A 25,800-nucleotide genomic window follows, 5' to 3' on the forward strand; every position below is an offset into this window, starting at 1 on the left:
TTCTAAAATGTGAATGCACTCAGAATATTTCATATGATACACTGCAAATTTGAGTGCTGAATATATTTCACATAGACATGGCTTACACAATAGAAACATACTTTGAAACATGGTGTGGTAGTCTTGAGTACATGATACTTACATGACAGGATTCTCCTATTTTGTAAGTTCAGAATATCCTTTTATTGAGGGTGAATATATGCTTTTTTTTTTTCTTTTTTTCTTTATTTTTTGAAAAGAATATAAAATGCTGTGTGGGTGTGAAATGCCTTGGTTGAAGAACTGAAGCTTTCTCGATATTGTCCAAATGAAGACCAATATTTTTTCTCTAATTTAAACTTCTGTCCTCATCATCACTGGAAATTACTTTTCTGCAAATGTTCCTGTTTTAATTTTGGATAATTTCTAGTTCACCATTCAGTCCAGCTTTAGAAATAATGGCAGTTATGATGTCACCCTGCTCCTCTGTTAGTTGTATTATGTACAATCTGTGCTCTGTATGAGACTATCACGCTTTATCTTGTCTGCAGCTGTTTTTCATCACTGATTAAACCATAAGTTTTATTTCAAATATAAATCCCCACAATTAGAAGAGGAAAAAAAACCACCTTGCCCTATAAAGAATTATAAATAAATACTCAGAAGTATGGGTTAGCAACTGAAAAGTTCCATTTAAAATTCACATTTAAAAGCAGTAAAAACAGAAGGACATGAGTTCCATCCTCTTTTGTAAGCATTTATAAATCTGTATGTCCAAAACCATAAGGACTTTGTGATCCACCTTTGGAAATACACCAAGATGTAAGTCAGTGCCATTTACTATAGATGATGTTGGAGTCTCATGGTAAGATGCAAAGATGCATCTGTTTCTTGGTGGTTTAGCTTTGTGTAGTTTTTTTCTTTTTCTTTCTTTTTTTTCTTTTCTTTTTTTTTTTTTTTTTAATGTGTTCTGGCATAGTCATTTCCATTATTGTGTCATTTACAATTCCCACTACAGAATCCCCCTAGTTTTTTTGGGGGGACACCTCATTATTTGGGGGAATATCCATTTTACCCTTTAAGATCTGTAGTCACCTAACATAGAGAAGCTTCTCCTGAGGAAAATGCAGAGCACTTAAGTTAGGCTTGTGCTCTGAATTGCTTCTTGGTGGAGTGTGTTTCCATGTTCTTAGTCAGATATGCACAAGGATGTAATATAAATAATGCGTAAGATTAGTGTGTGCTGAGGCTTTGCAATATGTTTCATTTGCTCTTCAAAAAATCTGTTGCACATGACCACTTCATTTGTAGCTTATTGTTAATGACTTTAGACAATAAAAGTGGTATGTAAGTTGTTGCGTCTAGCTTGGCACCCGAAAAAATTGTTGCAAGAAAATCAAACAATATTGAAACTGCAGTATATGGTGCAAAATTATTACTAGAAAGATACAATTTGCACATTTACTTTAAAAAACATCCAGTCCGAGTCTGACAGAAGTGCAGGGTTTAATTAAAAAAAGAAAAAAAAAAAGGATTGGGGAAAAGAATAGGAAAAAGAAAAGAGTGAGTCGCACAGTAGTCAGATACGATTTTTCATCTATGCACTCGCACTCCACTTTGCTTCAACACAATTGAAAATGATTCAGTGAGTGAAGCTGCTAAGAATGAAGTGGGTGTTTCCAAGTGCCAGTCAACAGAAGGATGATAAAAATGTTGCAGAACTGAATGCTAGTTTGCAGAACTAGAAAGTAAAATTGAATGGCAGTATACTTTGTATCCACCTCAGCTAAGTCTCCTAAAGTATTTTAAATACTTATATATTTTTAAGAAGTTCAATGAGAATAAAATGTTGGAAGTCCAGAATAAATCAGTGTTTTATTCCATCAAACCACGTAACTCCAAGAAAATAGTGAATTCTTTTTTATACAGACATCACTGCAAGCATCTTACTGTGTATCTGATATCTTAGCAGTATCATCTGCTCCTCTGTCAAAGGGATTTTTATAAACTTACATATTTCTATAGTCTCAGTTCTTATTTCAACTAATAAGCCTAGATGTCATGTAAAAACTTAAGTATAAGGCACATTGTTTTTTTGGGGGGGAATAATTTGGAGATCATTACACAAGTGAGTATTATGGCATCTACTTCATTAAGGTATGTTAAGTTGTCACAATAAATTAATCTCTTAATACTGGAAGAGAGAAGGCATGGTTTCTGACTCTGCAGAATTAGTGAGCAGTGTTTTCATGGCTTATGTTTCTTCTGCCCACTCTGCTCAAGCTCTCCTCCGAAGAACTTCTTCTGCACTGGTATATATCAGAAATGGCCAACATGACCTGGCTGAGCCATTAAAAAGGTCTGTCATTGGGCAAGGAGAATGATACGATGAGCTCAGTTTTATTTACCCTTTGTATTATTTCTCTTCCTTCAGAGTTAGCCATGGTAGAGCTGCTATTCCTTCTACTAGCAATATTTGGAAATCAGTAAAAATTGCTCAGTTTCTCTTGCTACATAGATTTCAGAGTCCTTATGCCTTTAAAAGCTCTTGCTGCCACTTGGAAGACCTGAGAAATGAGAAATCAAATGGTAGTAAGTTCTTCCAAGCTAGACCTCTCAAGACACTTGTGACGAGTTCCCATCTTTGCAGCTCCAGGGTACTATTACACAGCTAAAAAGTGGAGGTGAAGAGGGAGTTATCTGGATAAAATGTTAAAGACTTTCAAAATCTCACATCAAATAAATTAAGAGTTTTGATCAGGCTGACTGAGATACACACTTGTATTTGGGATGCTCCCCATTTTTAAGTCCATACATAAACATCAATAAAATTCCATGAAAGAACATAGAGGATTTTGATGCTATAGTGACATAAAATTAAAAACTAGGGAAGTAGTTTTAATCTGATTGACAAAAATGAATTGTAAGCTTGTAGCATCCTGTTAAGGATATGCTGCTTTCTTAAGAGTGACTTCAAAGGCAAAGTTTCTTCACAGGTTTCCCAAGAAATCTTGATCCAGATAGAGCTAATTGATATCAAACTGGTATGTTAATTAAGGAAAATTTCCAGCTGACCTATACAAACCAGACAATCTTGAATAATAGAAGATACTAGGTTTAGTATCTTTTTGCCTGTTGATTTCAACCCCTTATATGTCAGCATTATTAGAATTATTGACAACAGATGAAATCTGGTATTATTTTACAGGAGGGGAAATATGATGCTTTCTTGCTCTAAAAACACTTTGTTCATTTTGAATGAGTGAGAAATCATAACGTGGGTGAACATGTAGTTAATACTGAATGTAGGAATGTAGGCATGGAATTTTAATAAATTTGAGTAGCCATCATATTTAAAACAGTTGCATTAAGTGGCTTAACAGTGAGAAATTCTGTTCAATAGAGAGCAGGAATATAAAGTAAAATATTTTAAAGTTTTTAACTACTAGGTGTACTGGAAAGTTTTAGAACTCAAATTTCTTGATTTTTTTCAGTCTGCTTTGCATGGCTTTTGTGATTTTGAAATTGGAAAATGCTGAAATTAAATCATTGTTTCTGAAAATGAGCAGGACAAAAATGTTTGTGCTATATGTGCTGTTTTGATACGGAAGTTCTCCAGAGCTCTGGTGATTTTCTTGTATAACATTATTTGTGTATTTTTACAGGCAGAAAGCTAATGCTTTCTCCTTTGGGGCTTTATACTGTTTTCCCTGTGTTTCCCTATATGTCTTCCATGCATACTTGCAACACAGACAGATAATGGTTCCCATCATCCTCTCTAGATCTCTCAGCCGTGTTGTCCCATTCCCATGCTGCTCTTACTAGCTTTTCCTCTTACCTTCTTCGTTTGCTATTCAGATAACTATAGTCCCCGCACTTCTGTCTTCTGAATTGATTTCCTTCTTCTAGGTCAAAAACAGCCACACAAAGGTCTGTATTTTAACTTCTGCTCAGCAATATGCTTAGCCCATAGTTACAGTCTCTACTCCACACTGTGCACTCATGAGCTACAATTGACTTTATACTATTAAGGAAGAGATTCTGACAGACACGAGTTGTTAAGATGTATGGCAAACGACAGAGAAGGGCTGAAGAATTGAGTTGTATATGAAAGAATGCTGTAGGAAGCACTCAGACATAAAGAGGAAGGAAAGCTCCATGCAATCCTGAAGGGATGGTATAAGTTGCAGTGCTACGGAGGTGTGCTTTTGGTCATTACTGGTTTTTATAGTGAGAACTGTTTATGTGAACAGTTGTCAGTTATGGTAATTGTACATGAGCAGATAGTCCCAAAGAGTCGATGTTCTGACAGTGTGCAACGGTCAACAGTTAAACGTGAGTGACTTTCAAGTAAAGATGTCTCAACCACCTTAATTGCATGGCCACAGCCACTTCTAACTAGTTTTGTACAGGGAAAAAAGATAATTAAGGCATGTGAAATGCAAAATACTAAAATTTTTATATTTACTGTATTTTTATTTCCCTTTCTCTGTAGTGAACCTAGAAGAATCTCCTTTTTTCTTTTTTCTTTTTTTCTTTTTTTCTTTAAAAGAAGATAAGCCTGTTTGGCAGTTTTTGAAGAGATGTTTGAGGATAGAAAACAAATACGTGGAGAAAGGTGACATTTTAATAGAGATAAATCTAGAGTTGTTCCTGCTCTTGGAGTCTGGTCCTCTTTCTTTGGATTCAAGCACTTGGAAAAGGAGCTCTGCTGGTAGCTTTGAGTGAAGAAGCTCGTTGCTTTAAAATGATGGCTGCTGCACACAGTCTTATCCTCCCTTCTAGGATTTGGAGTGGTGTGCCAATGTGTAGGTTGAGGACATTCAGTTTATCAATTCAGAGAGAGTTTGGGGATATGGAGCCAGCTTTTTCTTATGTCAAGATTAAAAAAAAAGAGAAGGAAAAGATAGGGAATAAAGTAGAATGAAGAACGAAAGTGCAGAAAAGGGAGATGACAGCAGAAACCCATGGTTCATAGATATTGTTCAAGAGTTAGCTCAAGTTGGCAAGTAGATCCTCCATACAGTTCAGATTTGTCAGGACATAATTTAAGTTCACAGAAATAAACAGTCAAAAATTATCCCTATGGGCATCAGGCCCAGAGATGAGATAGTAAGACGGACAGTCATGATGCTACAATTTTGCCCTCGTGGTACAGCTTTCAGATTGTGCAATCTTTTGTGTGGATGATTATAAAAAGAAGCAATGGCTAGAGCGCTCAGATTCTTACTACTTTCTATATTAAATTATAACTTATATATATGACACTTTGATTTTGGGCATTAATTTCAAGTCCCTACACTTTTCACTGTCATTCTGGATTTTCGATCTTAATGTAATCTTTCTGTTGTTAACTGTTGTAGACCTTTAAATATAAACTACTCAAGTATAAAGGGTCCTAGAATAGGTATCTCAGAGTGTGTTTAGTGTCCTGGAATAGCTTAAAATGTAGGCCACTGTGTAACAATACATCAAAACTTGAAGTATAACTTCCTAATAGCTATAGTTTTAATATTATACTAAAATTGTTTTAACCACCAATCAAAAATACACCTAATAGGCATAACTCAGGAGGTAAGCAATATTCTGTTAATAGTTTTGTTCTTTGTCTCAGTATGACTTCATAGTTCATATGGTTTTCCATGGGTTCAGTTTAAGAATATTTTGCTTTATATTACAGAAGGTTTGCTCATTTTCAGCTTTATTAATTAATTCAATTTAATACAAATACAATATTTAAGATGTACAAATAAATAGGTAAGCATTAACTAGTCATCAAGACATATCTGAGATTGACAGTATTTATGCTATTCATGTTGGACACCCAATTAGAAGAAAGGAGTGAATGTCCCCAGTCACCCAGAAATCGTGCCACATAACATTACCATTAGAATTTAGGACCACCTCGTCTGTCTGTCTGCACAGTGCAGTCTGTTCTATTTTGAGAAATATAATAAAGTGTATTTCTGAATAGGAAAATAGTCCTTTCCAACTCCAACTACTTTTAGAACATTTTAATCCACATATGTTTTCAGGATGTTTACTGGTAGAGTGCCGATTTCTGCAGAGTTTTAGTTCCTTGTCACATTCTGTATGTCTTTCACTGTTATCTGTTTCTTTCTCTCTCTTTTTTTAGGGTTTTCCACTCTTTAATCACCTAGGAAACCAAATGTTGATATCTTCCCTCCATTACAACATATTTTTCTCCTATCTTTGTTCAAGAGATAAAAAGGTGTTGCATAGCTTGCTTTTGCTCATAGTTCCCTCTAAGCAAGGCATGTCCCTTCTGATATACAGGTTTCCAGGTCCCTTTCTAAATCTAAACACAAACTGAAAACAGCATTGCAACTTTTTTGCCCACCCGCCCGCCCTCCCTCCCTCCCTCCCTCCCTCCCTCCCTCCCTCCCTCCCTCCCTCCCTCCCTCCCAGTACCCAGAATGACTTCATAGCTGATAGTCTAGCAGAATTAAAACCTTCATTAGCAGTAGTAAAGAGAACAACAGAACACTAGTATCTGTTGCGTTTTATAAACCTATCCTTTAGGATTTTTGTGAACTCTCATTGTATGCAGAGTTTTAAGCTATCGTTTTGTTATCAGAGATGCAGCTCTTGGCAACGGATAAGAGACACCGGTACACACACTGAACTCTTTCATTCTGCCTATTTATGCTGAAAGTGTATGGTTCCTCTCCTTACGTGGAAAGATGTAAGCTATTGTGTGAACACTCATCAATCAAACTAGACTTGCTACTGCGTAGACTGTTCTATTTTACCTTAGAGACAAGTTTATCTTAGTACCCAAACATAGTCCCATGAAAGCCCTCTTAGCATCTAGCTATGTTTCCACAGCAATGTGAACACTTTTTTGCCTTTTTTTCATCACTTTTAAATTCCTTCTACTTCATCTTCCTTATGCTGCCTGGGCACTGCAGCTGATAAGATGCAGCATTTTCTTAGCAGTTGCAGGAGGTCTTTAGGAGAAGCTGGCTGGAGAGATACTGCTCTCTTTTAACATCATCACTTTTACAAGAGCGTATGAAAATTTTAGCTGTGTAAAGAAAAGGATAACAGGCAAAGAACACATTATGTTTACCTTGCCCTGTAAAAATGGGGAGAAAATCTTATAATGAGTGCAAATTGTGTCTGGTTTGAAAAAACAAAACCAAAAAAACACCCCACAACATTTTTGTTAGAATGAATGAGTCTAAAATAACTTCAAATTTTATTTCTCCCACAGAATTTTCCTATAAATACTATTCTTTCAAGCTTTAGAACAATACAAATAGGGAAAATAATATTCAGATACAAGCCACCTGAAACCATGAGATATTTCTATACATGAGTTTCTTCTTGTGCTTTCCAGGCTTGATCAATGCTAGTGATATGTAAACAATATAGGTACTAAAACGGAGTGTCAAACTATGAGTGATTCTCAATCCTGCTATGCAGCCTCTTCACAATAATAGTTCTGAGTCAAGATTCCAGGCATGGTGTGAAATATGTCTCCATCAAAAATGCATAAGAATTTCAATGGGAGAGGCTTGGAGCTCCATTCAGTTATGAACTCTCCAAGATCCCATCTAAACACTACTGTAGGATCTTTGTTAGGTATGCTAATGTCGTGAGTCTGTTTTTACTTTTTGTGGCTGCTGGCTCATGGTAGCTTTTTTTGCAAATAAGCACCGCATAGTTCAGAGTCCAGAATTTTTTGCCATTCATCCAGCCTACAAGAAATAAAAGTATGAAAATGCTGGGTAAACAGATGAGAGCAGCATGTGGAATGGGGTGATGGGGAGGATATGATTATCTTTTCTTAGACAGCCCGCCACACTCCGAATGAGAATGTGCCCTCCGTGCTCCACAAGCAGACCTACTCCTGTTTCTAAGCTGCACTTGCATACACAGCTGCCATAGAAAGAACAATTATTGGAAGCAGGGTTATCGGGTGCCATGCACTGGCTGACTGTCACTGAGAAGCTTCCAGCAGCACCCCTGGGCAGCTGGGAGGGGGGCAGGATGTGCCAGGGGTCAAAGATCTGCCTAGGACTGCAAATGTCAATCTGTAGGAGAAATGAAAAAAATGTTTCACTCGCAGAATAGCTGGTCTGTACATGTGTATACAAAAGATCTAGCCTGCAGCATATATTGCCAGTAGGGAAAAAATAACTGGCCTTCTGAAAGATACCATCTCGTTGATACTATATTTTGGATCAAATTCCATATGGATTTGATACCCTAAATATGATTTTTGCTAATTTATGGAGGCACGCCGAACAAACTCTTGTTTCCAGCTCATTTAACCTTCTACGGGCTTTTGTAAATGAGTTTATCAAATATGACATGGTGTCTAAATGCTTTTTAAACATTTTTAAAAGTTACAGCAGTAGCAAATATGTTTAAAAAAGTGAGATTGGGAAATCAAGTTCTCCGAAATTAGGAAATGACAGAATTTAAATTTGGTGCAACCTGAATTTTAACACTTTAAACTGCATGCAGAAACTGTTTAATGTCTGAGACTTTCAGATTCAGTCCTTCAGTCCTGGTAGCACTGATTCCTAATAGCCTGTGTTCTTCTCTGTGAGTGTCTGAGGGTGGTGATGGAGGCTTTCAAGTGACCTCCAGCAATAATTTTAAATGTACTTGATGTATATTTTATTTCATGATATTATCACAGACATTTTTTAAAAAGAACACCTGTTCCATCTTGTGAGTAGGTATTTGTTAAATTCTTTTTGTCTTTTGCTCATGACTGGGGGCCAAAAAATGCAGGCCATTGTTCATTTAAAATTATAAAATACAGCATAAAACATACACAGAAGAGGATCAAGCGCTGGCAACATCAGTTCTCCTGTTTCCTGAATTTTCAGTGTTTGATTTGCAAACTTAGTGGTCTTTTAATGTTTTGAAATCTAATATCCTGGTGGAGATGTTAGATGAAGAATGTCACTAGTGCATGTGTATTACTTCATATTGTAAAATAAGACATGGATTTTATTTCTAGCCTTGACATGATGGCTGTGTTAAATGCCTGGTCAGATCAATAAGGCTGCCTCTGATTTTTGATCTAAAAAAGGAATACTGCTATCTGGTCATCCTTTTTAAATACTCTAGATTTTTAAAAAATAGCTCTAGATGAAAATGTAAGCTCTTAATGTTTGAATTGAGGTATGATCTGCTTAATGGGAATGAATTGAGGAATCCAATAGGATAACATTATCTTTTTCAAAGATTCCCTGGGAGGTTTATTTTGGTTAATTCTCCCTTTCTCTTCCAACTGTTGTGTTCCATGAGAGCATTGTGTATATGTATGGTTTCCTTTCAGAGAGGAGAAAAATGGCCAAATGAGATTAATTTAATGACATTCTTTCATCCAGTTGCAGTCTTTGCATGAGAGTTGTTTGATGTTTTGCCGTTTTCACATCTTGTTAGAGTCCTTGTCATTTGAATGAATTGTCAGCATTTTAATGTCTTGAATACTCTGTAAACTATAGCATAGGTACTCCCACCTTGCTTATGTACTGAATTTTGATGGACCTTTCCTTTTTAGCTGTCTTTAGTTTGTAACTTTACTAACTACTAAAGAAGTGATATGACTAATCAAACCTCAAAATGTTTGAGACAAAGCAATGGCTTAGTCTGTTATGTTTCATAGATGGCATGAGGTACTATACACCAGCCCTGTTTTAAATGACACTTGGAAGATCTCTATGAATGTGTTTATACACATACTAGTTTAGTTTTGGTTTTTAGCTAGCCCGGTTTAAATGAGTTTCTTCTCACTGAGGTGAGACTATCCTCTGACTATGTACTATTCTGCTTCTGTGTCCCTGGGGTAAAGGTGATTAAAATGAGAAGTGAGAGAGTATTGGAAGAAGAGCCATCATGCCCACTAAATGATGGAAGAAAGGTTACTGGGGCAAAAGTGGAGGTAATGGGAGCTGACAGTGTCGGTATTGTATACTGGAGCTGGACTGTGTGGTCTGTGTGTAGGAGAGGGAGGAGGAACACAGGAAAAATCAGGGAAAAAGAGAAGGGAGAGAATGTGAGTGGAAGGAAGAGAAAATTATCCCTTCCTTTCAACCTTGAGACTAACCCTGCTTAAATGCTTTTCTCTTCTTAGCAGCTACTTTTACTCCTCTGCTTCCCTTCCCGTTCCCCTCTGGAAGGGGTTTAAAAAGGAAAATAAGGAAAAGAAAAGCATGGGGAAAAAGCGATAGAGTGTAATTTTCTTTGTTGACTCCGGGACTGTGTAGATTGCTTCCCCTTTCATATGTTGTGGAGTGCTTAATAATGTTCTAGAATTGCTCTGTCTGCATTTTTGATCTTGTCAGTAGTTGTGATGAGATAAAACTGGGAAGGGGGTGACATACATGACTGGTTTGAATTCTGCCTGTAACTCATCATATCTCTTGTATGTGCAAATATATTTTGTATAAATTGGAATATATCATGGGAAGAAGTTGGCAGACAGAACTCAACGTGCACAGAAACTGGATTGATCATTCAAGCAGTTCAGTGATATGAGATCGCTCATGTATGCCAAGAATGAAACATTTCTGAATGTGTGGCCTGGCTTTTATTATCAGAATATTAATTTTTTTTTACACATAAGCTTTCTCATTCTCTTTTCGGTACATCTTCTGCAGGTTTTTGGGTAGTTTTTTATCAGTGCAGAGCGAGTTGAAAATGCTATTGAAACTGAATAGTAGCATGTTAGGCTTAGCTGAAGCAGATGGCTACAAAAGACATTAGGCAATGGAGACTGGAGCCTGAAATATTAAATGAAGTGTGCCTCTAATCTTCAAAATGAGGTATGTTTTTAAAGTGAAGATAATCTTTGAAACATAGGACAGTAGAAAATATACCATTTAGTTTAATAATCTATAATTAGTAAGAAAATTATGTTCACCTAACAGTTTCATCTTTTTTAGAAAATGAATCAACAAAGTGAGCAAGTCAGGGATAATTATTTTTCATTATGTCCCTACATCTATTGTTTTCACTCTGTGGATCTGTGTAGGCTCGCACTGTGGCTCTGCCCTACTTTAGCAGTCAGGTGGTTGCTTTTTTTTCTTCCACACCTTTGATTACACCACCATAAAAATGAAAGAAGCTTCATCAGATTTTAGTTTTGGTCTGGGGACTTTTCCTAGCTCTCGAGCCTGAATGAATATTTAAGCAACTCATAATGCAACAATTGTTATTCTGAGGGAAAAATAAAAAGCAATACTCTGCTGAACATCACAGTAGCCTGATGAAAAGGTAATGGCACCTCCACAGAATAGAATAAAATCAAATCCTAATTGTTTTGGTCAATTTGACTTGCCAGCAAGTCATGCTTTAATCTCTGCATAAATTAGAAGCCTTTTCTCTGTTCAAATTCCTGTGGAGTTGCTGTCTTTGGCTCTGTCTACTTAATTCGGCTCATCTATTGAATGCTTTCGGATAACGTCCTGATATTTCCATTAAAGAATTCAAAGTTGGTGAGAAGAAAGGTGTCAAACTGCTATTATTCAATCGAGATGAGTTTCAGCAATAAGTCTTCGGTTTGTCAGATTCCTCAAGTGCTGTAAAGGACGTTAGTGAATAAACTGAGGTGAGGATCCAAGGGCATAGCTCTTTGTCCAGTGTCCCTGTGGTCAGGCTAAACTGTAATTCACATTACAGCAAATGAAGCTTCTGGTGCTGGTGGCTGATGAAGAAGGGTATGCCAGCGATTGCACTGGCTTTCAGGATGTAGTTGGACACAGAAGGGAAAGAAGGAGGATTAACATTGATTATTTCTTTCTGAAAGTAAGTTAGGTCATGGGATAAGTACCTATTCATGAAGTTATGGACTTCGTCTGCTCTTTGTTAAGCATGTCCTGCTTTTCCCTTTTTTCTACTCCTAAATATAGTGTAGAAAAACATTTTCTACAGTAAAGCTGCGGAATACTGAATTTGGCCCTCACTTTACAGAGAGTCTAATTCTCTCAATAGAGCACTGCCGTGTTGTTTTTCTCTTTATGGAGTGAAAGATAGTTAGCATGAGGAAGGTCACTATATTGCCAAAACAGAGTTGATAATTGCCATAATTTCTGAACAGTGGAATGTCATTAAAATAAAAAAAATTAAATCCCTCAAATACTTTCAGGGTTGTGTAGTTGAAACAGGTAGTTTCAAGTACAGACCAGAAGAAAATAATGAACAACAGTCTGAGGTGCAGATTGTTAATTGGTTTGTTCAGTCTAAGGGGTGCAAATACTTTAGTATGTTAATAAAAAAAAATTTTACAAGAGCTTTTTAAAAAGTATTTTTAACCACCTTTTGTAGAAGCCCTACTGAATACATGTGTAGGCACCCTAGAGTTCACACAAATCCTGCTATTTATCAATCCGTTTGGATGACCTTGAGATGCTATCATCCTGACTCCAATCAGCTATATTCTTGGGAGTGGGGGGGAAGAGCTGGAGGGGAAGCACTGGAAAATGCATAAGTAAGAAGAAAAAAAATAAGAAAAATGTTCTTTTCTGGAGAGCTTGAGTTATAAGATTAGATTATAGCTAGCAGAATCAAGGGCACATAGGCATGGCACATGATGATTATGATTTATGGGAGCATTAAAAAGGAAGAAAATCAATATATATTCTAAAAGTTCTGTTTTGCTCAGATTAATCTAAACCCCCTCCTTGGGTTCGTGATGACACAGGAAAGCTGTGTTGATAAGAACTTTTCCTTTTTTCCCCAACAGTAGTTTCAATAACTGTTTATGTAGAAATCCAACTTTAGAAAATTAACCTTTCATAGCTTTTCATTTAAAAAAAAATAAAAGCCAGTAGGTAAAATTTGCAATAAATTTAAGGTCAAATGTGACATTAGATAGGCATCTGATACTAATAAACAAAGTGATAATGCAGTACATGAAGATTCTATTGCCAGGATACAAAACCAAAAGATTAATCCCTCCATAAAGTATATTCTCCCCTTCAGCTCTTTCTGCCAGTTATTTTCTTTGTTCTGATGCCTGTAGCAAAGTGGTATCTTCAGCTGAAGATCTACGCTGGTTTTATTTTTATAATTTAGTGCATCATAGATCTAATCAGGTGTTTGTAGCCAGTTAAAAAATGTATCATACTTTTTTGTCTAATGAATGCTACATGTTGATTTGATACAGTTTTCTTGTGTGGTTGTCTGAAAATATTTTTATGAAACTTTGCTATTTTTTAAATATATGTACACAAATATTTCTTTCTAGCAATATTAAATCTGATATTTCTAGGTATTATAGAAAAGAAAAAAATGCAGTAATAAGATAAATGCAGCCACATAGCCAAATGCCTGCCTCCATCTCCCCCATCCTATAAACGGCATACAAAGCAACAATCAATACTCAGGACTAGGACAGGTAAAGACACAATTAAGACTCTTCTGTTACATAAAGATGGTAATGCTTTTTGACAAGAAATGGTAAATGCATTGTATACTTTTTCTTAAGTGTCCATGTAGTCATTGGTGGTACTTTGATATTTTAAAATACTGCCTTAGAGGTGGTTATTTTTAAACCCCTTTAAAAACAAAATAAAACAAAAACCCTCTTAAGCAGCAGTATCTTAAAAATAGAGAGATCAATGGCTATTTCACTAAAATAGTTTTGTTCCTGGAGGACTAATTTCTAGGTAATTAGAGTTTACAAAGGACATCTATCAGAGTATCTGCTGTAAAGCAGACACCAAATAAGGGGAATGTCTGAAAGAGAAACATATGATGGGAAAAGTTAGACACTCCGCACTGTCATCCCCCCCCCTCCCCAAGGTTGCCTTCCATTGTTCTACCCATCAAAAAACCTTCTTTTCCATACTTTGATGTTTAGTTACAAGGTTTAACATTTGTACATTGTCTCTCAAATGTCTCCAAAGTTAAGTCAAACTCCTTGGTATGGCTGTAGGTATAATTATAGACTACAGAACTGTCATTAGTGCACTGCAGAATATTAACAAAAATATGAACTGTAAAATATCCTTACTAACTTTGCCACTGAAAAAAACATTTCTGTATGTTTGTATTAATAGTAGTTAAAATGCAAACATTTAAAGATTTCCATTTAAAGATACCTATAAATGGCACTAAAACTTGTCTTAGAAGAATGACGGTAAATATTGAATAAAGTTCTATGAGCTAAGATACTAGAAAACTGTCATTGGAAATAAATGCTTTGTAAATATCAGTCAGTGAAGCTTCACAATACTTCTGTAGAATAGAGAAATGGTAATCTATTTCTTCATTTCAGCTACTCTGTTAGTATAAGGTGTGTCTGATGGAGCCAATGACAATACATGGGACAGAAATAAGAAGTCTGTGTTGCCAGTCCAGTCTTAGAACAATGCAGTGTTTAGGTAGTGAGAGTTTGATTTTGTTCATAACAGTTATTTAGATCCTAACTCTTAAAATTAAATCTCATTTCTCTTTTAATACAATTATTTCTTAAGAGCTTGTGTATATCTTTACAATTAAACTAAACTTCATGGGTAGTGCAGGTTAAGGTTGAAAAGTGTATGTTAAATGATAATATGGTTAAGGTGAGAAGAAAGGGAAGTTCATGGCGTAATGCCTCTCCAGATGAACACTGTAGCTATTAAAAGATGCCTGGAAGCAGAAGTGTAGGAGACTCATATTTCACAGCAAATGTGCAGCTGAATTCACGGCGTGCTAGAATCCATGAAAAACAGGCAAAGGGTAGGGGCTGAACACAATTGTTTACCTTTCTTTTAGTTCCTTCACTATAGAAATAATATAGCTACTCTGTAAGTGAACATGGGAGATAAGTTGTGACCCCAGTAAATAACCAATATTTGGAGTTTTGTACAATTCATGAACAGCTGGATGAGTGCTTTCTTGTTTTGATCACTGAATGACAGGCAATTCAAATAAATTGTGTTATTACGAGTTTCCAGCAGGTATGTTCCTGCTCAAAGAATGTTAGTGTACTTATCCCCAAAACACAGAGAAATATTTGTCCTATAATAAGTAGTAAAATATGAAAAGAAGTAAATATTTTGAATATTAATTAAGCAGGCTCTTTTTCAAAGTTAAGTCTCTTTTCAGTGTTCAGTCCTGATGATGGCAGTACTTCTGTCATGCACAGAAACAGGTGTAAGTAAGGGACAGTGCTTTATCCTAGGGGATTCTTCAGAAAGTCCTTGTTTCTCTCAGTAAATAATTGCATTTTTGTCTTAATTATAATTTCCCATTCTAAAATGCATAGTTTATTTGTCATAAGTATCTGGGTTTTTTTTAAATCATACTTAAAACTTTTAATATGCTTCCATATATTTTCAGTTTTTTGAAATCAGCGTAATTCTTTTAAATGAACAATAGAGGATAATTTTGGGTCAAAGCTCAGTCTTAATAAATGTAATACCAAAATGTCCAAGAATGATTATTCAACAACTGTGTGAGGATATTTGGGGCAGACTGGTCATAATTAATTGCACAAACTTTGAGCAACTGAGAGACTAGGATTAGAAGGAAGAACGTTAAGTTATTTTGCAACGTGAAGCATGGACACTCATTGAGTTTCCTGGTATTCATACTTCTTATTCTGTTTAGCTTTTTGTCGAGTTTAAAATCTTCATTGAAGATTATAGTTTCTTGAGGAACAACCCTTTTTATTCTAAGAGCAGCAGAATCAAAATAGTTTTGTTTGCTGAACTTAATAACTGATGCCATGTAAGCTAATGTATAACAATGAATAATAAATTCTTCCATATTATCTGCTTACTTGTTGTTCTTTTTGGTAGAAGTTACGTATCTGACCAACTAATTCATCATAAATTCTTTCACATAAGTTATTGTTTGATGTTTATTATGTTTACAAGTTTTGATACATGTAAGGTTTAATTTTAAGGGTAAGCATAAATGAAACTCTTAGACTGTGGAAGTAATATAACTTATTTTCTGTTACTGTGAGTGTATTTGCATCTCCTAAAATTTATCATTCTTAAAAGACATAATAACTGTGAGAGAGGAAAAGAGCTATTATCCACTGTAGCATAGAGAAAAACCCATCCTATGGGGACATGCTTCGACATTTACATGTATTCGAGCCTGAAAAATTGAAAAATCTATTGCATTTTTTTAACACTTTTGTCAGATAAGGAGAATAATTGAAATTGTCTCTTACACAACCTTCCAGATCAAATAGTGACATATTCAAAATGTATTTTGTTATCTCACACCATAGGGTGATCTCAGTGATAAAATTAAAGGAAACATCCCTTCTGATTTTCTCTTAATTTATTGGCAAAGTAGTGTTTCTCCCTCTGAATTTTACTGTCATCATATGGAAAAAAACATATTTTCAAGCTTTACATCATTCAATTCATATTTTACATAATTCAGATTTAGTAATTCAAATTCTATATTTTCTATACTCAATCAGTTTAATCGATATATTGAAAATAATGCACTAAACGATTATTCCATTTTGAACTCTGAAATAACAAGAAACTATTCCAAATACTTGGATGTTTCCACTTGTTAAGGAATATGTGAGCAGATAAAATCATGACCCATACAGTCCTGTTATAATACCACTAAACAGGGATTTCCTGAAAATATAGCAGTGTCAAGTACAACCACAGATAACTCCTTTCCTACTGTTCTCCAAGCACATTTGAATACACAGAGGAAGGAATTGAGATCTTAACACAATGAATGTGTTGCTGAAATCCTAATTATTGGGTGAAAAAACTTTGGAACCAGAGTTCTAAGCAGACTTAAGATTTACATTTATAGGTCTTCCAGACCTCTCATTTTGAAGAGTTTACTTGGAATATGAGTGAAAGTAAGTAAGTTTACTACAAAGTGTAATGCTGTTGAGCTTGAACTGTTTTGTGGGTTTTTTTCCATCTTGAAACTAGTATTGCTAAAGACAGCAAATAATACAGTGCAGAATTCAGAGCTGCTTCAATGCCCTTGTCACATTTATCACTGTACATTGATAAACAATGGAAAATGTGATTAAAAATTTACTTCCAAAAAAAGCTACCAACTCTTGTGAAATGAAGACTTTAGTAAACCTGTAGATTTGTAGACTGTGAAAAGTCAAGACTCTTCTACTGTTTATATATAGTCCTGTGTTTTGTTTGCACTTTGTGGATGATACTGTGTTTTATTCTCTCTTTTCAATTCTCTGTATTGTACATTGAGATAGCCTGAAAGAAAACACTTTAATCTTGTGTAATTAATTTTTCAGTACCAGTTTGCATAAATTGTGTGCTAAATATTTCATTTGCTGCAATAATAAGAATAGACAATGACATAAGAAAAAAACTATTGCATAAGTTGTATTTCTTGAATATCAGAGAAGTTGACCTGCATTTTGGATGCCTGTAGTGCTTGTGAGAGCTGCTGGAATAATATGCCTGAGTACCACTACGGCTTTTTTGCCAAAGAATTACAATAGTTAATCACAAGAGAGCATCAGGAGAAGCAGAGGGAGCCTTCCTGTTTCACTGAGAGCTTCTTTAATTATGATTTATGGTAAGAGAGTATATGTGCAAGATCAGTCTTTTTCTGATCTGTTTCTATCAGTTATGAGAATGCTTTTGATTATCAGATCATCAGCTTAATTCAGACAGGATAGATACTACGTACTCATTTCAAAGGCTTTTGGGCCAGAGGGATAAAGAAACATTGGCTCATTCTGTCTTCCACTGAACACAGGCTCTGCTGTGATGCATTTTGGCCCCCACCAATTTGGGCCAAAAACTGAACTAGGGACAGAAATTCATTCTGCGTTTTGTTAGCAATCTCTTGCTTGATTTATGTATTTGTAAGTGCTGAGTTTTTTGATTTAAATATTAGAGGGAAGAAATGAAGAATGCTGCTCGATTTAAAAAAGAAAAAAAGTTTCTGAACATTTAAATCTAATATATTAGTTCTAGCTAAAGTTATTGTCCTCCCCTCACACTTAAAAAAAATAAAACAAACCAAAAACCCAAACAAACAAAACCCCTAGAATTGGTGAAAAGTGGCAATAATATTGACAGTATTTTATGAAGAGTTGTTATTTTCTTAGAACTTTAATGTACATTGCTATATCAGCTTCTGGATTGCAGGTAAGTGCAGGACAAAGGAGATAATGGGACAAAAACCAGAAAATGAATCGTGGTCTGTTTCTTCACTGAAGCTAAAGTAGGATGCCAACAATGATGACTTCATTTGCTGTACTCCATTATTGACAAATCACTATTGCTGATGTGGCAGGGATCTAGATGTAATGACCATGCTGAAGTTGACTCTGATTTTTTGTTCCTGCTTTGTCTTTACATAAAGACAGCATAAACATTCAAGGTCAGGGCAGACTGAGCTCTGAGCAACCTGATCTAGTTGAAGATGTCCCTGCTTATTGCAGGGCCGTTGGACTAGATGACCTTTAAATGTCCGTTCCAACCCAAACTGTTGAATGATTCTAGATAACTTTCCAGAGGCAAGTGGAGCAAAACAGAAGCAGAGGCCTGAGTCACTGACGTATTACCCCTAGTCACCTTGCACTGTTTTACTGAGAAGTGTTACATTATTTGGGAAGATGTACTTATGGAGAAAAGCTGCATTGTTGCTGGTGAGTTAGCACATAAGTTAAAAGTCATATTACAGTTCCCAAATAAGCAAACAATATTGCCAGGGTTCTTGCCAACATTAAGTAGTGACAGATTGTGTATGAGACATTGCAGAGTATGCTGTATTATGACAGTTGCTTTTATGACCAGAACCATTGTACAGCTAGGTAAAAAAGGTATAATATATACATATGCACAGAACAATATTTTATGCTATAAGCACACGCTTCTGATGATGGTAAACTTGATAAAACTGATACTTTCTTGTTTTCTTTCATGATGTGTATGGAGCTAAGTAGAGTTCTAAGTTTTGCTATTCTTTTGATATCTTACCTTAAAAATGCTGTGGATCACTAAGAGAAAATGCTAACTCATGCAAAATCTAGTGTGAGCTTTGAAAGCCATAACTGTGGTTAGGCAGGCCAGACGCAGACATTATACTGTGCTGCAATTTGATGCTTATATAATGCTAATTTCTGCATAGGGCTTAACCCAGAAAGACACCAAACTTGTGAAAGGTATTAAATGTCCCCAATGTTTAGTAGCGCAGTATAAATTTAAGATAATCCTTTAAGATAATTTCAGTGTTAGCCTCTGAATGCATTGAGAAGAATCAGGCATGTTACCTTTATTAAAAAGAACTATACAGAAAGCTCATTACAATTCAAATAGCTCTCCTGATAAAAAAGAATAAGCATATTTCTTATAGGCTGTAATTGTTTCAATATTTATCTTGCTTTTCTCCTCCCAATTCCTTTTGTTGTCTCCTTCAGAGCCTTCCTAATGGCAAGATACATACTGACATGAATCTGGGCAAAAAATTATTCTAGTTTTTCTTTGCCAATATCTATGAAACTTCCTAATTTTTTCCAAGATAACTTGGCAGAACTAGTATTCATTTACAAAGAAAAAATAATTAGGCTGTATAGCTAAGAGGATTACATAATTTAGCAATGAGTCCCTGAAAACATTTTTATGGACAAAGCACAATGTGATGTAATTTAAAAATGTTATGCAGCGCTCTGAGAAGCCTTCCAGGTTTGTTTTGATGGGCATACAGGACCTACAATTTTAAAATATGCTCAGATGAATCTCGTTTTATCGTGATCAATATATCTGTAAAAACAGGTCAAGCTTCAGGTCCGTTGTCATCTTGTGTGCTCACTGTATGACATGTACAGTGAAACTGAAAGGAGTGCTAAGCTGAATCTCTGTAGTAATGCCACTCTGCTTTTACAGCTGTTACACTCGTATAAGCAAAAGACAGTGCACAACAGTAAAAGTTTTAAATAATGGAGGAATAGAATATACTGTGCTGTGTACTATTAGAAGAGAATTGGATGGCATAGCATATTCGTACTGCAGTCTATCTGCATTGAGAAATGAAGTTGAAAAAACAGTCTTTCCTAGAGTTAGACCTCAGTGACATAGGGAAATCTCAGCTGCTCAAGGCAATACACGTTAATATGTAGTCTCAAATCCAGTGTAGGTTGTAATTTAATGCTAGAAGTCAAGAACCTCTCTGGACGTTTTGTGGATATGAACAAAACTCAAGTAAGCAATTTGTGGTTGTCAGACAAAATGGTATGTAAAACAAAGTTAGTTAATTTGACTTTCATAAACTATGAAAGTTCAGCAATCCACTCAGGTCTAGGTGTAAGGTCATGTTATGTCTATGAATTAACTCTTGGAGCCTGAATTTTTCAGTTTCAAGTGTTGTATTGTCATGGTTTGAACCCAGAGGGCAACTGAGCACCATGCAGCCATTCATTCACCCCTTCCCCCTCAGGAATGGGAAGGATATAATAAAGCAAAAGGCTCAGGAATCAAGATAAGGACAGGGAGGGGTGTCTCACCTGTTATGGTCATGGGCAAAAGACAGACTCGTTAGGGGAAGAAAAAGATCATCAATTTAATTCAAACACTAACAACAACACTTAACAAATGGAGTAGGACAGTGAGAAGTATAATCACATCTTAAAAACACCATCCCTCACCCCTCCCTTCTTCCCCGGCTCAGCTTTCCTCCTGATTTCTCTACCTCCTCCCCTCAGTAGCACAGAGGGCACGGAATGGGGTTATGGTCAGTCCTGCTGCTCCTTCCTCCTCAGGGGGAGGACTCCTCGCACTCTTATCCTGCTCCAGCGTGGTTCCCCTATCATGGGAAACAGCCCTCCACAAAGGTTCCCTGACATGGGTCCTTCCCACAGGCTGCAGTTCTTCCCAAGCTGCTCTGGCGTGGGACCCTCCCACACATTGTAGTCCTCCAAGCACCGAACTACAACAGCGGGGGCTTCCAACAGAGTCCCAGCCTTCTGCAGGCACAGCCCCGTGCTCCAGTGTGGGGTCCTCCACAGGCAGCAGGAGGACATCTGCTCCACTGGTGACCTCCATGGGCTGCAGGAACACAGCCTGCCCTCTCACCACGGGCTGCAGGGGAGTCTCTGCTCCAGCATGCCTCCCCCCCACCTTCTCCTTTTCTTCCACTGACCTCAGTGTTTACATAGGTGTGCTCCTTGCAACTCCAACTCCTTCTCCCAAGTTCCCCTTCTTAAATACGTTATCGCAGAGGCGCAGCCACCACCGCTGATGGGCTCGGCCTTGGTGCAGAGGCAGGTTCAACTTGGAGTTGGAGGAGATTCAAGAAGCTTCTCCCAGAGGGCCACTGCTATAACTCTCTCCCTCACTACCAAAAACTCCAACCACACACAGAAACCCAACACATGTATTGACCACTAATTGTGTTCTACTGACCACAAAAGGGCTATATCTCAAAAGTAATGCACGTGTTAAATACAACTATGTAAAAGGCTTCTTGGTCTGCTTTTACAAAATCCCTGAGAGATATACAACCTAGTAGATATCTCTGATTTACAAACTATGAGTTAAAATAATGGTAGAACTGTGGTGCTCCATCTGCATTGCATTTGCAGTGGAAGGGCTCTTCTCTTGATGTGAGGCACCTGTAGCCTTGTCCAGGGTGAGGGCTTTGTCTGCATTAGAGGTGGAAGCCATTTTTAGATGTTATTAATTCTTTTTGTGGATACATTGGGTTCAGAGAGGTGCAAGGGTGATAAAATGATCATATCTCAGAGCTGGTGAGTGAGGCATGTAAAGTTTAGTCAAGACCTTATGGATAAGTAGGAAAAGAAGCAAAAGCAGATGGGGCCCCTATTGGAAGAAACCAGGAAAATACTGTACTGTTTCTTTATCAGTGGTTGAAAAGGTCAAAAAAGGACAAAATAAGACAAAGATACATGCACTGCAAGGTGGTGAAAAGAAGTAGTTGCTGATGTCAAAAAACATACAGAGGGGTCACTAAAAGAATTGTTTGATGCACCTTACTAAGCCAACCCAGGGGTCAGAAGAAGCAAAGTCATGTCTTAAGTCAATAGCCTGAGTTAAGACATGTTGTCTGTTCTTGGCTTCATCAGCATGAATGAGCATTGCAAGGATGAAATTCTAACCAATGCTGTTATCATTGGATTTGGATCAGGAAGGCAGGTACAGGTGACTATCATCTAGTTCTAGTTGGCAAGACTAAGGTACTTCAGGATTTAATTGAAACTGGATTATTGATCGATCGCAGGTAGCTGGAACTGCTGGTTGATAACCATTAAGATGAAAATAATGTAATAGTGCCCAATAATTTTTAATGACGTGGAACAAAGTCCCTGAAGCAAGCCTTATCTGAGGATGAGAAAAAAATCAATAGAGCAGCTGGATGAGGTTTGTTTGGGGTACTTCAGTGCACGGTCAGTTGTATTTTAAATACCATAAATATGTTAGCATCTCTTCAGTGATTAAATTGATGTCTTTATTACTAATTTGTAGGGATTTAATTTAATTTATTATTTTATTTAGTTTAAGAGAACTATTTTTTTATGTAAGTAAATATATCTGGATTTTATGTATGTATGTATTAATTTTTTCACGATTAGGTCTGGTGGTCTAAATATCGAATGTCAGCTTCTGGACAGACCGCAGAAGTTACATGCAGTTACATACAGTTACATACAGTTACATACAGGTAGTGTTTTTACATGTCTGTAAACCTCTTAACAACCAGGTGTTGTTGATGGACAGCTTGAAATTGACTTTTTTCAGTGGCATTTAAGGCAGATCTTTTATAATCACATTAAAACCTTTTAGAATCTTTGATCCCTTGACATTCATTATCTAATATCAAACAAATGGTCAAATATGCTTTCTTGTGCAGGCTCTAATCTTATTCTACCTGTACATCTTTTTTCAAAGTGTCTCATTACAGATCTGCTTTGCAGGGGTATTTTTATCACATAATTGGAGTTTTTCAGCGATCAGTACTAGGTTCATTTCATTTCATTCTTCATGATAATCAGCTTCTTGGCAAATGAGCGATTTCTAACATGTCTATGTGTGCAAATGCTGCTAGTACTCTATTTAACTCAGATGGTATTCTCATACTCCCTAGTACTCTTTCTCTAGGATACATGATCTGCTTGCGTGTAATCACCTTTTCTGCAGTTTTAAGAAGTTTCAAAATTTTGCCCAATATCAAATGCACTATTACAGTAATCACTGTGACAACAAGGCATGTGTTACTGTAGGATGTCAGTAATGTTTTCAGCTACTCAAATGAAACACTGAGGACTTCATGAGACCAAAAATACAGGATTAGATGGCCCATTTCTGATTGTTTCTATTTACTAAAAGAATCTAGTGTATAAAGATTAATTTTATTTCCACTTTTTATGACATCCAAATTTTCTAAATTCAAAAAACTTCGGAGGATAAATTACTAAAACATGTACTATGTTAAGAAATCAAACAAAACACCACTTACTGTTGACTCTTTATTAAACCATGTATCTTGATTATACCTCAGTAATGTTACCATTTCTATCTGGAGCAGTTTAAGAATGTTAATTGAACTTTATTAGTTTCCTAAGATAATATTGAATGTAAAACTAATCCTGCTGATTGACTATTATTGCAAGTTGTATTGAAAATTAAATTGGAAACTTTTTCCACTTCACATGACAAACTTTAGGCCATTCAGGTTTATGGATTGCTGAATTTTAAAGACAAATTACTTTTTGTCTTTTAAATTCCAAAATGCAGAGTAAAGCTTAAAGCAAAACCAACACTTTGTCTTTGAAGATTTCACAGTGCACATGCATGGAAGATTATCTTCTATTCAAACTGCAAAATTTCCCTTGGGCAAACTTGAAGCTGAATGGTGCTATGTCATAAATTCTAAAGATGTTTATACATGTTAACCTGCTAGCAAATGATCTGTGTGACTTTTGTTTTATTTTAGTCTGAGGAACTCCTTCAGTCTATCATAATTAAATTATCATGCCTATACACAAGGCTTAATGCATCATCGTGATTTGGGTTTTTTCAATTTTTAGAGCTTGGTATTTTTGCTTAAAATTTGTGTTATGGTTTAATAATGATTCAAAAAATATTCTTCTTCTACTATGGGCTTGATAATTTTTTTCATATGTGCAGAAGATCCCTTCCTCACCTGAAGGAGCGAACCTCTTTTCAAACAATACCGAGGCAAAGTCTTTCTGTCTATATTGGTCAGACACCTATGAATTTTTCTTAGCTTAAAGCAGAAACTAGTTTGGCTGTCTCCTATGCTTTCCTGGAATGCTGTGTGGTATTTTAGCCAATTGATCTTGGTAGGACTCAGTCCTTCCAGAGCAATACCAAGATATTGAATTGTCTCAGTATTATATGGCTGTCTTTTCTCCAATGTGTTGGCAAAGGACAAAATTGAAAGCTTCCATTTTGGTTGATATATTTTTACTTTTTGTCTGTTACAATGTATATAGTGAACACCACCCCCCCCACCACCACCCCCATTTTTAGGGTTCTTTGTCCACTGGTACTGATTAAAATATGATTAACCTAATTTTAGAAGCAAATTTTATGGCCTTGTGTTTTTGTTGCATCATGGTCTTGCTGCAAACAATTATTTCATTTGGGGCCAATGCAACAGGAAGGCTCAACACAGAATCATGGTGACAGCTGTAATATCTTCTTGGCAGTGTGGGGCATGACTCAAGAAGCTTTTTAAATTTAAGTAATGAATCATAGTAGTTGAATATTCTCTACATTCCGTTACTTGTTTTTTCTATAAATACTGCTGTGTATTAATGAAATGCAGCTTTTTTAAATTGAAGCACATCAAGTAATTGCAGTACTTTTACGTTTCGTAGTTCTGTGCTTATAGTGATAGCTCAGAACAAGCTTCTGTTTCTTATGAAAAGATTAGGACAGTTGTATATGAAAAAAAATTAGAATGTGTACAAAAGCATGCTACGTAGTATTTCTGAGTGCTTTGGATTTCAGCTGCTTCTTTAGGTGTTACATAGACCACATTTCCATTTGACCTCTCACTGAAGTGTGAATATACATATACATTACTGGACATACAGTATACTCTGAATGTTAAAATGCCTGTATTTTATATAGAATACAAAATGACTGAAGTATCAGGTGTTTTGTTGTATGAGGTTTGAATAATTGTTTCCATATGGCATATGGTAAAAAGCTGTTGCAGCCAAGGGATGATAAACTTACTGTTTTTATTCCAGATGGCCCAATTTGTGCATCTGCATTAATATTAAAAATTTAAGTGTTTTCTTTGAGAATCAGCTGAACAGTGTCCTGGGAGCCAGGAATGTCTGTTCTGGGCTGATTTTTCTACTGCGGTTCTTCTCCTTCTGTCTCAATTCCATTTTTAATTTTTTTTTTTTATTTGTAAACGTCCCTCATAGTGTTTAACTCTAAATTGGGGAACTGTTTGTGAACAGATATTGGAAAAAGAAATTTACATGCAGTTTATGTACAGATTTTGAGTAAAGTTGCATTTTAGATAAGTTTAACCCACTTTATTTTTAGCCAAAAGGAAACATAAAGGCTGAATAAATATTTAAGTGAATTCAGCCTGAGTATATAGAAAACAGATGTAAATTACTAAGACAAATTGCCTTTGTATTAAACTTTTCTTGCACAAAAATCTTTTGAGTAGCTCATTAAAAATACCTTGTGGGTAAATTTTCTGATAAACCAATATCCTTCACAGAGACGCTAAAGTAGTAAGTACTTGAAAAGTTTCTTTTTTCCTTGTCAAGTAAAAGCTTCATTCTCAGAAGAAGAGCTTGTATCTGTCTATTTGGATAAATTTTTATATTTACTTAGTATGCTAGGAGAAAAATACTGTTGA

General features: G+C 36.0%; 1 long non-coding RNA gene across 1 annotated transcript in view; it reads left to right on the forward strand.

Annotated features, from left to right (window-relative positions):
• The window catches only part of LOC141942220 (uncharacterized), a 257,563-nt gene that overhangs the window by 207,110 nt on the left and 24,653 nt on the right, over positions 1 to 25,800 (forward strand). The window lies entirely within an intron of this gene.

Source organism: Strix uralensis, chromosome 4 (assembly GCF_047716275.1).
Source record: "Strix uralensis isolate ZFMK-TIS-50842 chromosome 4, bStrUra1, whole genome shotgun sequence".
NCBI classification, from domain to species: Eukaryota; Metazoa; Chordata; class Aves; order Strigiformes; family Strigidae; genus Strix; species Strix uralensis.